General features: G+C 38.9%; 1 long non-coding RNA gene across 1 annotated transcript; it reads right to left on the bottom strand.

Moving 5' to 3' along the window:
• Positions 1-418: 418 nt before the first annotated feature.
• On the bottom strand, positions 419-14,265 carry LOC134807157 (uncharacterized). Its single transcript, XR_010146847.1, has 6 exons — positions 14,006-14,265; positions 9,049-9,215; positions 8,871-8,954; positions 7,958-8,092; positions 5,405-5,470; positions 419-679 (listed from the first exon to the last, which is right to left on the bottom strand). It is a non-coding gene; the product is annotated as an uncharacterized LOC134807157 (long non-coding RNA).
• Between the last annotated feature and the right edge of the window lie 274 nt (positions 14,266-14,539).

The raw sequence follows: 14,539 nt of genomic DNA, 5'->3' as shown, positions 1-14,539 counted from the left end.
TGCTGCTGCAGGGCTGCACAGAGTTCTGCTCTTGCTGGCACCCAGAAGCATTCATCCTGGCCCCTGCGCCCGGTCACCTGTGTGGTCCCCTTCCCATGAGGGGTTGGGAGCTGTGGGATAAGTAAACAAGCCACCCACGTCACAAGTCCCACAAAGGGTTCAGGGGAAATTTCCTGTTTCAGTAGGAAGTTTGTGTGAAGGTGGAAGATGTTGAAGTCTGGTCTGCCTTGTTGGGCTCAAGCTTCAAAGTCAAGGGGTAGAAATCATTTACTCAATTGTGACCTTGATGATAAACCATCCTTGACTCATCTTCTGTCTTAAAGCCTATGGAGGCATTCTATAAATGACTACAAGGTGGATGAAAAAATTGTTCAAGATAGTGTAGAATGCCAGAGACACTGTCAAATGGACAGAGAAGTGATAGGAACCAGTATTTATTAGGTCAATGGAGGTGTGACTTAGGGTCTGCTGTAGATAGAGGAGCTGTCCTGGTTGGGGGAGTGAGACAGGAAGATAGGAAAGGAGTTTGTTCCTCTACAGGAAATGAGCTCCTTTTATCCTCTGATGTATCCCGTCTTTTTATTGTCTTTTGGTTTTCCTTTTCTTCTCTCTGTTTGTCTCTCCCATAAAAATTGCTGTCTGTATTTGGCATCGGTTCAGTTCTTTAAAATGCGACCACCTGTGAGTGTGAGAGAGCATATGCTTTTAATCCCCTCATAAGTTGTATTTAGAGTCAGTACAGTTCTGCAAGAGTGAAATCTGCCCAAGAAAACATCGAACAACTTGTGGAATATGATTAAACTTTGATGAACCCAATCATTTCACCTAAAAAGTGACTTTTCTCACAGACAATTCATAACCGGCTAATTTGATATTTGAAGTATGTCCTCAACCTGGTGATTTGCTTCTTTAACTGAAGGCTACTCTCCTCATGAGTGCCCTTTAACCCACAAGCTTATCATTGTTAAAACAAAATTTTTTTTGAGACAGGGTCTTGCTCTGTTGCTCGGGCTTGAGTGCAGTGGCACTGTCACGGCTCACTGCAGCCTTGACCTCCTGGGCTCAAGCGATCCTCCTGCCTTAGCTTCCTGAGTAGCTGGGACTCCTGGTACCCTGGATAATTTTAAAATTCTTTGTAGAGACATAATTCTCACTATGTTGCCCAGGCTGGTCTCAAACTCCTGGCTTTGAGCTATTCCCCCAACCTCAGCCACCCAAAGCGCTGGGATGTTAAAACATTTTTAAGCCAGAAAGGGAAAACAAAACATGAGTTCTTTGTGTCTAATAAAAAAAGAAATTCTGCCTGTATGCATGAAGGCTTTGAACCAGGACCATTAAAAAGTACTTCTTAGGATAGAAAATGAAGTGTTAACAAAGTTCCTGACATTTATAGATGCAAAACAGTGGCTATAATTTTAGATTTTATATCTTCAAACACAATTTACAAAGAGATATTCACTATGACCTAGATGTTCTTTCCCTGGGCTGCAAAGCATTGCAGAGAGGCTCAGGTGGTGACTACCTATGATCTATGTTATTGTATGCTCTTGTTTATGCTCTATGTTCTTCCATAAACTTACAAGTAATGTACAATGAAGGTCATTCTTGATGGATATTTACAACTCATTATATAAAAATTTGACAAAATATTTTTGTTCCAGAATGTTAAAAGGAACTGTTTGTAGATGCAAATCCCCATAAACATGCTCCTTTGTTCATGTACAATTTCATTTTAAATGGTTTCTTTTCCCATTTTCCTGATTCTTCTTCCCCCGTTGGCCAGACCAACCTGTTTATTTATAAAAGCCTAATAAGTGCTGGGTAACCGCAGCTTCTGAACAACCAAAGAGAAAGAGGAGGGACTGCTAGGAACTAAGTGACTTTTCAGGCTTGTCTTCTGTTCAGGAAAGCTGTCATTATTTTTCTCTTAGAATTTGAAATTAATGTGCCAAGCAATGGAAGCATCCCAATACCTTTATTTCTATATTTCTGACTTCTTTCTGATGATCATTAGTTTTACCAGAAACTTCTAATTTCCTTTAAATATGCAATTTTAACAAGGTTTGGTACATTCTTAAGTACCTCTATTCCATCTTCTAGTCAAATATTTTTTGACTAGAAATTTATAATGGAGTTTGATATAATTTTAATATTTGATGAATTTTTAATTTTTAATTTTTGAATAGATTATATATTGCATAGTAAAATATTCAAAGGAAATAAAGGATAATATGAAAAGTAAACCTTTCCCCCATCCTTTACCCCTTGTTTTCCATTTCTAATTCTCCTTTCCAGAGATGACCATGATTATGAATTTTTTTTTTTTTGACAAAGGGTCTCAGCATGTCACCCAGGCTGGAGTGCAGTGGCATGATCATAGATCATTGCAGCCTTTAGCTCCCAGTCTCAAGCAATCCTCCTGCCTTAGTCTCCTGAGTAGCTGGGACTACAAGTGCATGCTACCATGTCTGGGGTTTTTTTTTGTTTTGTTCTGTGTTTTTGAGACAGGGTCTTGCTACGTTGCTCAGGCTGGCCTCAAACTCCTGGCCTCTAATGATTCTCCCACCTTGGCCTCCCAAAGTGCTGAGATGATAGACATGAGTCACTGCAACCAGCCGATTATGCATTTCTTATGTACCCTTTCAGAGAAGAACATATACATATAGCATCTACACTCATCCCTCATCTTTTACACAAATAGTAAAATATTATACAATGTTCTGTGTTTTGTTTTCTTCATATATCTACACATCTAAGAAAATATTCCACATCAGTATATGTAGAAGTAGTGTTTTCTTATTTTCATAGCTGTACCTTATTCAATTGTATGGGGATACCAAAATGTATTCAACCAGTTCCCTATTGATAAATATTTAAGCCATTTTCAATATTTTACTGTGTTCCTCCATTCTGCAATGACTATCTCTGTCCATATGTTTTTGTGCACACATGTAAGACTTTCTATAGGATAAAATATTAGACTCAATTTCTGGGTTCAAGGAAATATACATTTCCATTTTGATAGGTATTGCCAAATTGCCCTCCAAAGATGTTCCCCCAATTAACACTCCCGACAACATATTTTGAAAATATAGATTTATTTTTAAAATGTACACTATCTTTAAAGAGAGGTAAACCTGCTCCATATTTGCCACTATGCCTTGTAATCAGTGACTAAATGAATCTACCAGACACCAAATATAAATAAGAGTGCATTAGAGTTACTATTGAAATTAGTCAGTGTAATGCACCTTCTCACCTTCCACAGCTGATTAAATGTATACTTAATGTCCATGCCTCAACTTGCAATCTTGAGAGTGTTTAGTAGCTGTGCACAGAGCATCTGACAGCTATGCTTATTGACAGGAGAGAGCGTTCTGTGTGTTTTAGACAAATAAAGGTCAATGTCATAAGACTGATGCTCTTTTGTTAGACAAGTATTTAAACTGTGATCTTATATCTCAAAATTCAGCACAGGATTAAACATGACGGTGAGTTCAGCAGGTGTCTGCCATTCCTGCTTAACACTGTCTACACTTTTGATATTGGCTCATAATCAGATCATTTAGACTCAGCCTGAAACAATTTTGTCTGCTTTTAACATGTCAATAGAAAAAAAAAAAGGTTTCAACTGCTGTATTTAGAATTAGGAATTTCAAAGTTATTATTATGATTATTAATGGAATAAATATTTTATGGTAACTTTCTTGCACAGTTATTTTTCATATTTAAAAATTCTCAGTTTATACCATGAGGCTTTTTTTCTCTTTGATTGTGTTATGTCCAAGCTCAGCATCTTCTCTGAATGCTGAAGTAAATTATTTATGTTTTTTATTATTATTTTTTTGAAACAGAGTCTTGCTCTGTTGCCCAGGCTGGAGTACCGTGGTGTGATCTAGGCTCACTGCAACCTCTGCCTCCCAGGTTCAAGCTATTCTCCTGGCTCAGCCTCTCGAGTAGCTGGGATTACAGATGGCCACCACCACACCCAGTTAACTTTTGTATTTTTCAGTACAGATGGGGTTTCACCATGTTGGCCAGGCTGGTCTGGAACTCCTGACCTCAAGTGATCCACCTGCCTCAGCCTCCCAAAGCGCTGGGATTACAGGCATGAGCCACCATGCTCAGCTCCCAAAGTAAATTCTTATACCTTGCTTTGTCAATCTGGCTGAATGCTTTGACTTCTCTGAATATACTTCAGAGGTCCCCACCCCCAGCCACAGACTGGTAGCTGTCCATGGCCTGATAGGAACTGGGTAGCACAGCAGGAGGTGAGTGGCCTGTGAGCAAGTGAAGCTTCATCTGTAGTTACAGCCACTCCCTATCACTAGTATTACCACCTGAGCTCCACCTCCTGTCAGATCAGCAATGGTATTAGATTCTCATTGGAGTGCAAACCCTATTGTGAACTGTGCATGCGAGGGATCTAGGTTTCCTGCTCCTTATGAGAATCTAATGCCTGAGGATCTTTCATTGTCTTCCATCACCCCCAGATGGGACCGTCTAGTTGCAGGGAAACAAGCTCAGGGCTTCCACTGGTTCTACATTATGGTGAATTGTATAATTATTTCATGATATATTTCAATGTAATAATAATAGAAATAAAGTCCACAATAAGTGTAATAAGCTTGAATCATCCTGAAACCATCGCTCCACTCCAATCCATGGCAAAACCACCTTCCTTTAAAGCAGTCCCTGGTGCCAAAAAGGCTGGGGACCACTGATATAGTTCTGCCATCTACATTAGCAGTAGTGTCTTCTTGATAGGATGTGACAGCTTGTAACATAAGAGCCTGATGGTGCAAATCAAGAATTTTTAAATACGTAAAGATGGTGACTCATAGGATATTCATTAGGAAACATTTACTCCATTAATAAAAATCTTGAACATTCCTAATTCTAAAGTCAGATGTTGAGGCCATTTAAATTTTTTATTGACATATCAAAAGCAGTCAGCAGTGGTCAGTGAAACATCCATGTTTCCAAGTGTCAAATAAAATAAATACCTCTAACAAAAGAGAGCAGCAATGATCCATAACTACCATAAAAAAGCGTGATCACAGCTTTTTTCTTTTTCTATTTTTTACAGCCTATGTTCTTTCTTACTATTTCATCTTCAAGATTACCTTTTAATAAGTCTCTATCACTCCATAAACACTTGACCCATCAAAATCAAGTTGGACATATCCCAGCTTGATCTTACCTCAACGCACAGCAGCTTCCCTTTCAGAGTTTGCTATGTCAGGGAGTAGTGTCACCATGCACCCAGCAACACTTTTTTCTCCCTCCCTTGCCCCTCCTCCTGCACAATCCACTGGTCACCAACTACTATTGATCCTACCTCCCAAATATCTCTCAAAACTATCCACTTCTCTCCATCTCTACTGCTCCTTCCTCCTCTTACCTGGATGCAAATGCAAAGCCCAACTGGATCCTCCATGTTTACGCCTGTTCCTTCCAGGTCACTTTTCTATATAAAGGATATAAGAGTCAAATTTCCATTTCAGGCCAAAAGAAATTAACAGGTACTAGATACATCCTCTTACCTGTAAAACTGAAAGACTAGAAAAAAAATATACAAAACAAGAGTTCACTTCTGCCAAAAGCCTCCTGGAACTGATAAACAACATCAGTAAAGTTTCAGGATACAAAAATCACTGTAGAATAATCAGTAGCATTTCTATACACCAATAAGATTCAAGCTGAGAGCCACATCAAGAATGCAATCCCATTTACAATAGCTACAAAAAAATCCCCCACAAGAACCTAGGAATACATCTAGCCACAGAGGTGAAAGATCTCTACAACTACAAACCACTGCTCAAAGAATCATAGATGGCACAAACAAATGGAAAAACATTCTGTGCTCATGGATTGGAAGAAACAATATCATTAAAATGATCAAACTGCCCAAAGCAACCTACAGATTTAATACTATTCCTATCAAACTACCAACGTCATTTTTTGCAGAACTAGAAAAAAAGCATTCTTAAATTCATATGGAATCAAAAAAGATTCCAAATGGCCAAAGCAATTCTAAACAAAAAGAACAGTTGGAGGCATCACATTCCCTGACTTCATATTATACTGTAAGGCTACAGTAACTAAAACAGCATGGTACTAGTACGAAAACAGACACATAGACCAATAGAACAGAATAGAGAACCCAGAAATAAAGTCACACACCTACAGCCATCTGATCTTTGACAAAGTCGACAAAAGCAATGTGAAAAGGACTTCCTATTCAATATATGGTGCTGGAATAGCTGGCTGGCCATATGCAGAAGAATGAAATTGGCCCTCTAACTTTCACTATATACAAAAATTAATCCAAGATGGATTAAAGATTTAAATGTAAGACTTCAAACTATACGAGTCCTAAAAGAAACCTAGGAAACATCATTCCAGACAATGGCCTTGGGAAATAATTTATGACTATGTTCTCAAAAGCAATTGCAACAAAAACAAAAACTGACAAGTGGGACCTAATTAAACTAAAGGGCTTCTGCACAGCAAAAGAAACTATCAATGCGGTAAACAGATAACCTACAGAAGGGGGGAATATATTCACAAACTATGCATCTGACAAAGGTCTGATATCCATAATCTTTAAGAAACTTAAACAGTTAGGTTTGCTATGTCAGGAAGTAGTGTCAGCACAACCCGGCAGCACACGTCAACACCTCTTTTTCCCTCCTCTGCCCCTCCTCCTGCACAATCCTTCAGTCACCAACTACTGTTGATCCTACCTCCCAAATATCTCTAAAATCTATCCACTTCTGTCCATCTCTATTGCTCCTTCTTAGTCTTACCTGGATGCAAATGCATTAATTAAAAAAGGGAGTATTTGTCTTTTGCTTGTTCAATTGTTTAAGTTTCTTAAAGATTCTGGATATTAGACCTTTGTCGGCTGCATAGTTTGTGAATTTTTTCTCCCATTCTGTAGGTTGTCTCTTTACTCTGTTAATAGTTTCTCAATGATGGACTGAATAAAGAAATTGTGGTACAGATACACCATGGAATACTATGCAGTCATAAAAAGAAATGAGATCATGCCGTTTGCAGGGACATGGATGGAGCTGGAAGACATTATCCTCAGCAAACTAATGCAGGAGTGGAAAACCAAACACCACATGTTCTCACTAATAAGTGGGAGCTGAACAATGAGAACACATGGACAAAGAGAGGGGAACAACACACATTAGGGCCTTTTGGTGGGTCAGGGAAAGGAGAGCATTAGGAAAAATAGCTAATGCATGCTGGGCTTAATACTTAGGCGATAGGTTGAAAGGTGTAGCAAACCACCATAGCACATGTTTACCTATGTAACAAACCTGCACATCCTGCACATGGACCCAGAACTTAAAATAAAAATACAATTAAATAAAACAAAAAACAACAACAACATACAGGCAAAAGACATGAACAAACACTTCTCAAAAGAAGACACACAAACAGCCAACACACATATGAAAAAATGCTCACTACCACTAATTGTCAGAGAAATGATAATCAAAACCACAATGAGATACCATCTCACACTAGTCAGGGTGACTATTATAAAAAGTCAAAAAACAATGGACACAGGTGAGAAAAGGGAATGCTTATACACTGCTGACGGGAATGTTAATTAGTTCAGCAACTGTGGAAAGCAGTTTGAAGATTCCTCAAAGAACTTAAAACAGAAGGCCGGGTGCGGTGGCTCATGTCTATAATCCCAGCACTTTGGGAGGCCAAGGCGGGTGGATCATGAGATCAGGAGTTCGAGACCAGCCTGGCCAACATGGTGAAACCCTGTCTCTACTAAAAATACAAAAAAGTTAGCCGGTGCAGTGGCTCATGCCTGTAATCCCAGCACCTTGGGAGGCCGAGGCAGGCGGATCATGAGATCAGGAGTTCGAGACCAGCCTGGCCAACATGGTGAAACCCTGTCTCTACTAAAAATACAAAAATTTACCGGTCGTGGTGGTGTGCGCCTGTAATCCTAGGTACTCGAGAGGCTGAGGCAGGAGAATCGTTTGAACCCAGGAGGCAGAGGTCGCTGTGAGCGGATCACGCCATTGCACTCCAGGCTGGGTGACAGAGCAAGACCCTGCTGGAAAAAAAAAAAAAGAACTTAAAACAGAACTACTGGTTGACCCAGCAATCTCATTACTGGGTATGTGTCTAAAAGAAAAGAAAATAAATCTTTCTATCAAAAAGAAACTTGGACTCACATATTCATTACAGTACTATTCATAATAGCAAAGACATGGCATCAATCTCTGTGCTCATAATGGTAGACTGGATAAAGAAAATGTGGGATATGTATACCAGGAAATGCTATGCAGCCATGAAAAGGAATAAAAAGGAATGAAATCATGTTTTTGTTTTTGTTTGTTTTTTGAGACAGAGTTTCACTCTGGAGTGCAGTTTGTGATCTCTGCTCACTTTAACTGCTGCCTCCCGGGTTCAAGTGATTCTCCTGCCTCAGCCTCCTGAGTAGCTGGGATTTCAGGCACCCACCACCACACCTGGCTAACTTTTTTGTATTTTTAGTAGAGACAGGGTTTCACCATGTTGGCCAGGCTGGTTTCGAACTCCTGACCTCAAGTGATCCACCCTCCTTGGCCTCCCAAAGTGCTAGCATTACAAGCGTCAACCACTGAGCCCAGCCTGAAATCACGTTCTTTGCAGCAACATGGATGCAGCTGGAGATCGTTATCCTAAGCAAATTAACACAGAAACAGAAAACCACATGTTCTCACTTATAAGTGGGAGCTAAATATTGAGTACTCGTGGACATAAAGATGGCAACAATAGACACTGGGAACTACTAGAGGGGAGGGGGCAAGGGTTGAAAAATGACCTATTGGGTATATTCTCAGTACCTGGGTGATGAGATCATTCGTACTCCAAATCTCAGCATCACGCAATATATGCTGGTAATGAACCTGCACATGTACTCACTGAATCTACAATAAATTGGAAAAAAAAAGTTCACAAAGATATTGGATATCAGGCCACTAGGTCATGAAGAGCAAGGATAACTGAAACAAGGAAACAAACCTGGTGAGTCCTATGATTGATTTAGGCTATCATGTGGACGGTTTCCAGGCCATGATGCAGGCAGAAGAAGCCACATGGAGTCTAGGAGTCTCTCTGAATTAAGGAAAAGGGAGCAGGGAGATCAAGGTAGTTACGTTTCACATGGTGGAGTACCTGAAAGGAGAGAGCTGCAAAGGAAATCTGCTAGGTGTCCTCTGCAAGTATTTAGCTGAATACTGGTTAATGAATGTCAGTGAGGAAACTACTCACGCTTGATAAATAATCACTCAGAGGAATTAGTGGGAAATATACCCAAAGCTCAATCAGGTTCTACAATAATGCCCATTTTCTTAGCAGTCAGAGTGGGAAACCTCACAATTTATGGTTTATCAAGTAGGATACTCAGAAGGGTTTTGCCTCAGTAGGGAGGAAAATTGTCCCTGACTTAATGCTCCACAGGTCCTATCTAACAATGCTTAAGAGCAAGATCAAAGAGAATCAAAGTATTTTGAAGTAATTTATCACATACCAGAAAAAAAAAACAACAAAATGGACAGGAATACAAAAATATTCAGCAGCCAGCAGTGTAAGAATCACAATGTCTGGTTCATGAAAAAAAAAAAAAGCAGAAAAGTACAATACAAAATAAGGATAAACATCAATTAATCAAAACTGACTCAGAATTGACACAGATGAAAAAATTAATAGATAAGGACATTAAAATAGTTATTATAACTGTATTTGTACGATCAAAAAGCTAGAGGAACGATAAAATGTGCTAAGTAGAGACATAGAAAATATTTAAAAAAGTAAGTCAGATTTTGAGAGACAAAGCCTACGATGTCAACAATGAAAAATCTCTGTGGTTAATAGCAGATTAGATGTTGCAGAAGAAAAAATCAATTAGCTTGAAGACGTAGCAATAGAAATGATCCAAAATGAAACAAAAAGAAAACAGACTGAAAAAAAAAGAAGAGCATCTGTAAGCTATGAAGCAACTTTTAAGAGGCCTAATATATGCATAATTAGGGTAGGACAGAAAAATGGTTTGAAGAAAAAATGGCTGAAATATTTCCAAAATTTATGAAATCTGAAACCAACAGATCTAAAAAGCTTAAACAAATGCAAGACAAGAATCACGAAGAAAACTGCATCAAGACACGTCATAATCAAATCGTTTAAAATCAGCAATACAGAGAATATTGAAAACAGCCAGAGACAAAGGACACATTATATACAGCAGAACAAAAATAAAGTAGCTTTCTCCTCAGAATTAAGGCAAGTGAGAAAGTTCTCAAACACAAAAGCTGTCAACTTGGATTCTTTATCAGGAAAAACATCATCTTTCAAAGATGAAGACAAAATAAAGTCCTAGACAAACAAAACTGAAAAAATTTATTGATAACACATCTGCACTATAAGAAACGTTAAAGAAAGTCCTTCAAGCAGAAGAAAATAATTCCAGATGGAAAATTATATCTACACAGAGTGACAAGGAGCCTGGGAAATGATAACTATGTGGATAATTTAAGAGTTTTTTCTTATTTAAATCTCTTGAAAAGATAATTAACTGCTTAAAGCAATAACAATGCATTGTAGAGTATATATTATTTGTACTATATATGAAATAAAATTTATGGCAAAAATAGCAGAAGGCTGGGAGGGGAAATGGAAGTACACCGTTGTAAGGTCCTTGTACTATATATGAAATATAATAACATTTGGCAGGGTGCGGTGGCTCACGCCTGTAATCCCAGCACTTCGGGAGGCCGAGGCAGGTGGATCGCCTGAGGTCGGGAGTTCGAGACCAGCCTGACCAACATGGAGAAACCCCGTCTCTACTAAAAAATATACAAAATTAGCCAGGTATGGTGGCATATGCCTGTAATCCCAGCTCCTCGGGAGGCTGAGGCAGGAGAATCGCTTGAAACCGGGAGGCGGAGGTTGCGGTGAGCCGAGATCGCGCCATTGCACTCCAGCCTGGGCAACAAGAGCGAAACTCTGTCTCAAGAACAACAACAACAACAACAACAACAACAAAATATATATATATATTTTATTTTTACCATATATATGGTATATATATACACACACATATATATATATGGTATATATATACACACACATATATATATGGTATATATATACACACACACACACACACACACATATATATATATATATATATGGTAGTTTCTAATAAGGTAAAGATGTACAATAAAACCCTAAAACAATTACTAAAACAATGTCACACAGAGTTATAGCTAATAAGAAAACACAATGGTCAATGAAATCATTAAAAATACACTCAATCCAGGGATTTCTGATCCAGGTGAAATGGTGTATAAGTCCATCTCCAGTTAAATTGCACTTAACTCCCTGTTAAGTACAACTATAAACCCTGGAAATAATGTAAGAGGCAATCGAAGGAGAACGACACATGATGGGAAGAGGAAGGAGGACTCTGGGGGGAGTCTCTGGACTAGAGAAAAACAGCAGCGTTGTGTCTTACGTTCTCCTCATCCAACACAAGAAAGGGACTTAGGCCTGGCATTTTCTGATTCCGGGCCTGTCCACTAAACGGGGCTCAGATCAGCTCATTTCTTCCTTGGAGTGAACAAAAGCTCCGCCATTAATTTGTGCAGCAGCAATGGAAACAAACAAACTCTACCAGCAACGACAAACAAGTTCGGCAGCTCCCGCAAGAGAGACCGATTGAAGGCTCTGCTAAGAGTAGGTGTCTAGGTTAAGTACTCTCCTTCCCCACTGGGGCTAAGACACTCATCCCCAACCCAAGCACCAACAGGCACTGGGAAGGGAGACCCACTGCAGTAAGCCCCTGGCCCAGAAAGCACTGTAATTTCTTGCCAGGCTTGAGACTCCCATCCTCCACCCAGAGACACCACGTGGCCAGGCAGCACTGACAAGGGGGATCCCCCAACTATAAAGACCTGGTCCAGGAAGTGTATTTGTCCCCTTGGGTCAGAGATTTCCTTTTTCCTCCTAGGAAGCACGAGACAGCCTGGCTTGGGGAAACTATACTCCACCACTGCAAGCAGTACCAGCAGGGACTAGTGGGAGCCCCGGTGGCACCAGAGAAAGCAAGCAGCCAAAACAGCTCTGAAAATGAAGTTGTCACTAGAACCACAGCCCACAACATTAGGTCAGAACCGCTGTGCTAAATCTAAATAGGCTGACTGCTGTCATCACAGATCTAAATAGGGCCCGGATCTCCTAATATCAAAGCCAAAACGTCCAGGATATAATAAAAAATCACCTGCACATCAAGAACCAAGATTTTAAAGCAGCCATCATAAAAATGACTCAACAAGGTATTATTAATTTTCATGAAAGGAATGAAAAGAATCGTAAATCTTAACAAAGACGTAAGTAATAAAAAAGAACCAAATTGAAATAACAGAAATTAAAAAGGCAATAAGAAACAAAAAGCTTGCTAGGTGAGTCCCTCAACTGAACTTCTTACCTGAGTTTTGTCCATTCTTCTCCTTGCACACCTTACTGCAGTGTTAATGGCCCCGTTATTATCTCCTCAACTAGAATTTAATTCTCACAAGGCAGGTATCTTATCTGTTTTACTCACTGTTGTATTTCCAGTGTCTACCACCATGCCTGACAAATACTTCTTAAATAACTGAAGGAATTTTAAAAATACCCAACCCCAAAAAGGCAGAGAAAATGGAAAAACGGAAGAGGAAATATAACTTAATCATTTCTATAATTACATTAAATCACAATGGCCTAACACCCAAATTCAAAGGCAGAAGTTGTCACAAGAAAATAAAATCAAGAGCCACTCTCTGCTGCCTGCAAGAAATGCAGTTTAATTGTAAAGACACAATTAGGTTAAAAGTATGGAAAATAATACATCATGCTAACACTAATCATAAGTAAGCTATAGTGGTTATATTAATATCACACAAAGCAGTTTTCAGAGCAAAGCATATTAGCAGCGATAAAGAAGGTCATTTCATAATGATAAAAGGGTCAATTCATTATAGAAAACAACCACTTTAAATGTTAATATACCTAAATAACAGAGTCCAAAATACAGGCAGCAGAAACTGGTAGAATTTCAAGGATAAATAGACCTAGAATAGAGTGTCCATGAATGGATTCACACATACATGTAAGTGAATTTTTGACAAAGTTGCGAAGGCAATTTTCTGGGAAAAGAATAGCTTTTTCAATAAATTGTACTGGAACAATTGGATAGCCATATATGCAAAAATGAACCCTGATCCCCACCTTGCACCACATACAAATATGAACTCACAATGGATCATAGACTTAAATATAAAATATAAAACTATACAACTTCTAGAAGAAAACATAGGAAGAAAAATCTTTGTAATGTTTGATTGGGCAAAGATTTTTTACATACAGCACCAAAAACATGATTCATAGAAGAAAAAAGTCTGACAAATTAGATTTCATTATGACGAAGAACTGTGCTCTTTGAAAGACACTGTAAAAGGAAAGAAAAGACAGCCACCGACAGGGAGAAAATATTTACAAATCACATATCAGCTAAGGAACTTGTATTCAGAATATATAAAGAGATTTCCAAGGCTCACTTATAAGAAGACAAACAGCCAAAACCAAAATGGGCAAAAGATTTGAATACACATTTCTCTGAAGAATATATATGCATGGCAGATAAGCACATGAAAAAATGCTGAACATCATTAATCATAAAGGAAATGCAAATTGAACCCACAATGACTGATACGATTTGACTGTGTCTCCCCCCCGCCAAATCTCATCTTGAATTCTAGCTCCCATAATTCCCATGTGTTGTGGGAGCAGCCTGGTGGGAAATAACTGAATCATGGGGGCAGTTTCCCCCATACTCTTCTTGTGGTAGTGAATAAGTCTCATGCGATCTGATGGTTTTATAAAGGGAATCCCGTTTTGCTTGATTCTCATTCTCTCTTGTCTGTCACTATGTAAGACGTGCCTTTTGCTTTCCGCCATGATTGTGAGGCCTCTTCAGCCACGTGGAAGTGTGAGTCCATTAAACCTCTTTTTCTTTATAAATTACCCAGTCTGGGGTATGTCTTTATCAGCAGTGTGAAAACGGACAAATACAATGACATATCATTATACATTGGTTAGAACATCTAAAAAAAAAACAAACACCAACTTGTGATACCAATGTTGGCAAGGATGTAGGGCAACTGGAACTCTCATACCCTGCTGGAGGTAATGCACAAGGATGCAACTTCTTTGGAAAAGAGTCTGTCAGGTTCTCAAGGTAAAGATATACCTACAGTATGACCCAGTTTCTATACTCCTAGAACTCAAACCTATGTATCCACAAAGACTTATACACAAACATTTATAGCAGCTTTATTTGTAACAACGCCCAACTGGAAACCATCCTGATGTCCATCAACAGGTGACTAGATAAACAAACTCTGGGATCTTCATAAAGTGGAATACCATTCAACAATCAAAAGGAATAAGTGATCAATATTCACAACAGCATGGA

This window comes from Pan troglodytes, chromosome 8, assembly GCF_028858775.2.
Source record: "Pan troglodytes isolate AG18354 chromosome 8, NHGRI_mPanTro3-v2.0_pri, whole genome shotgun sequence".
Classification (NCBI taxonomy): domain Eukaryota; kingdom Metazoa; phylum Chordata; class Mammalia; order Primates; family Hominidae; genus Pan; species Pan troglodytes.
The sequence above is the reverse complement of the archived record's forward strand: the minus strand, read 5'-3'. Positions and strand labels throughout refer to the sequence as shown.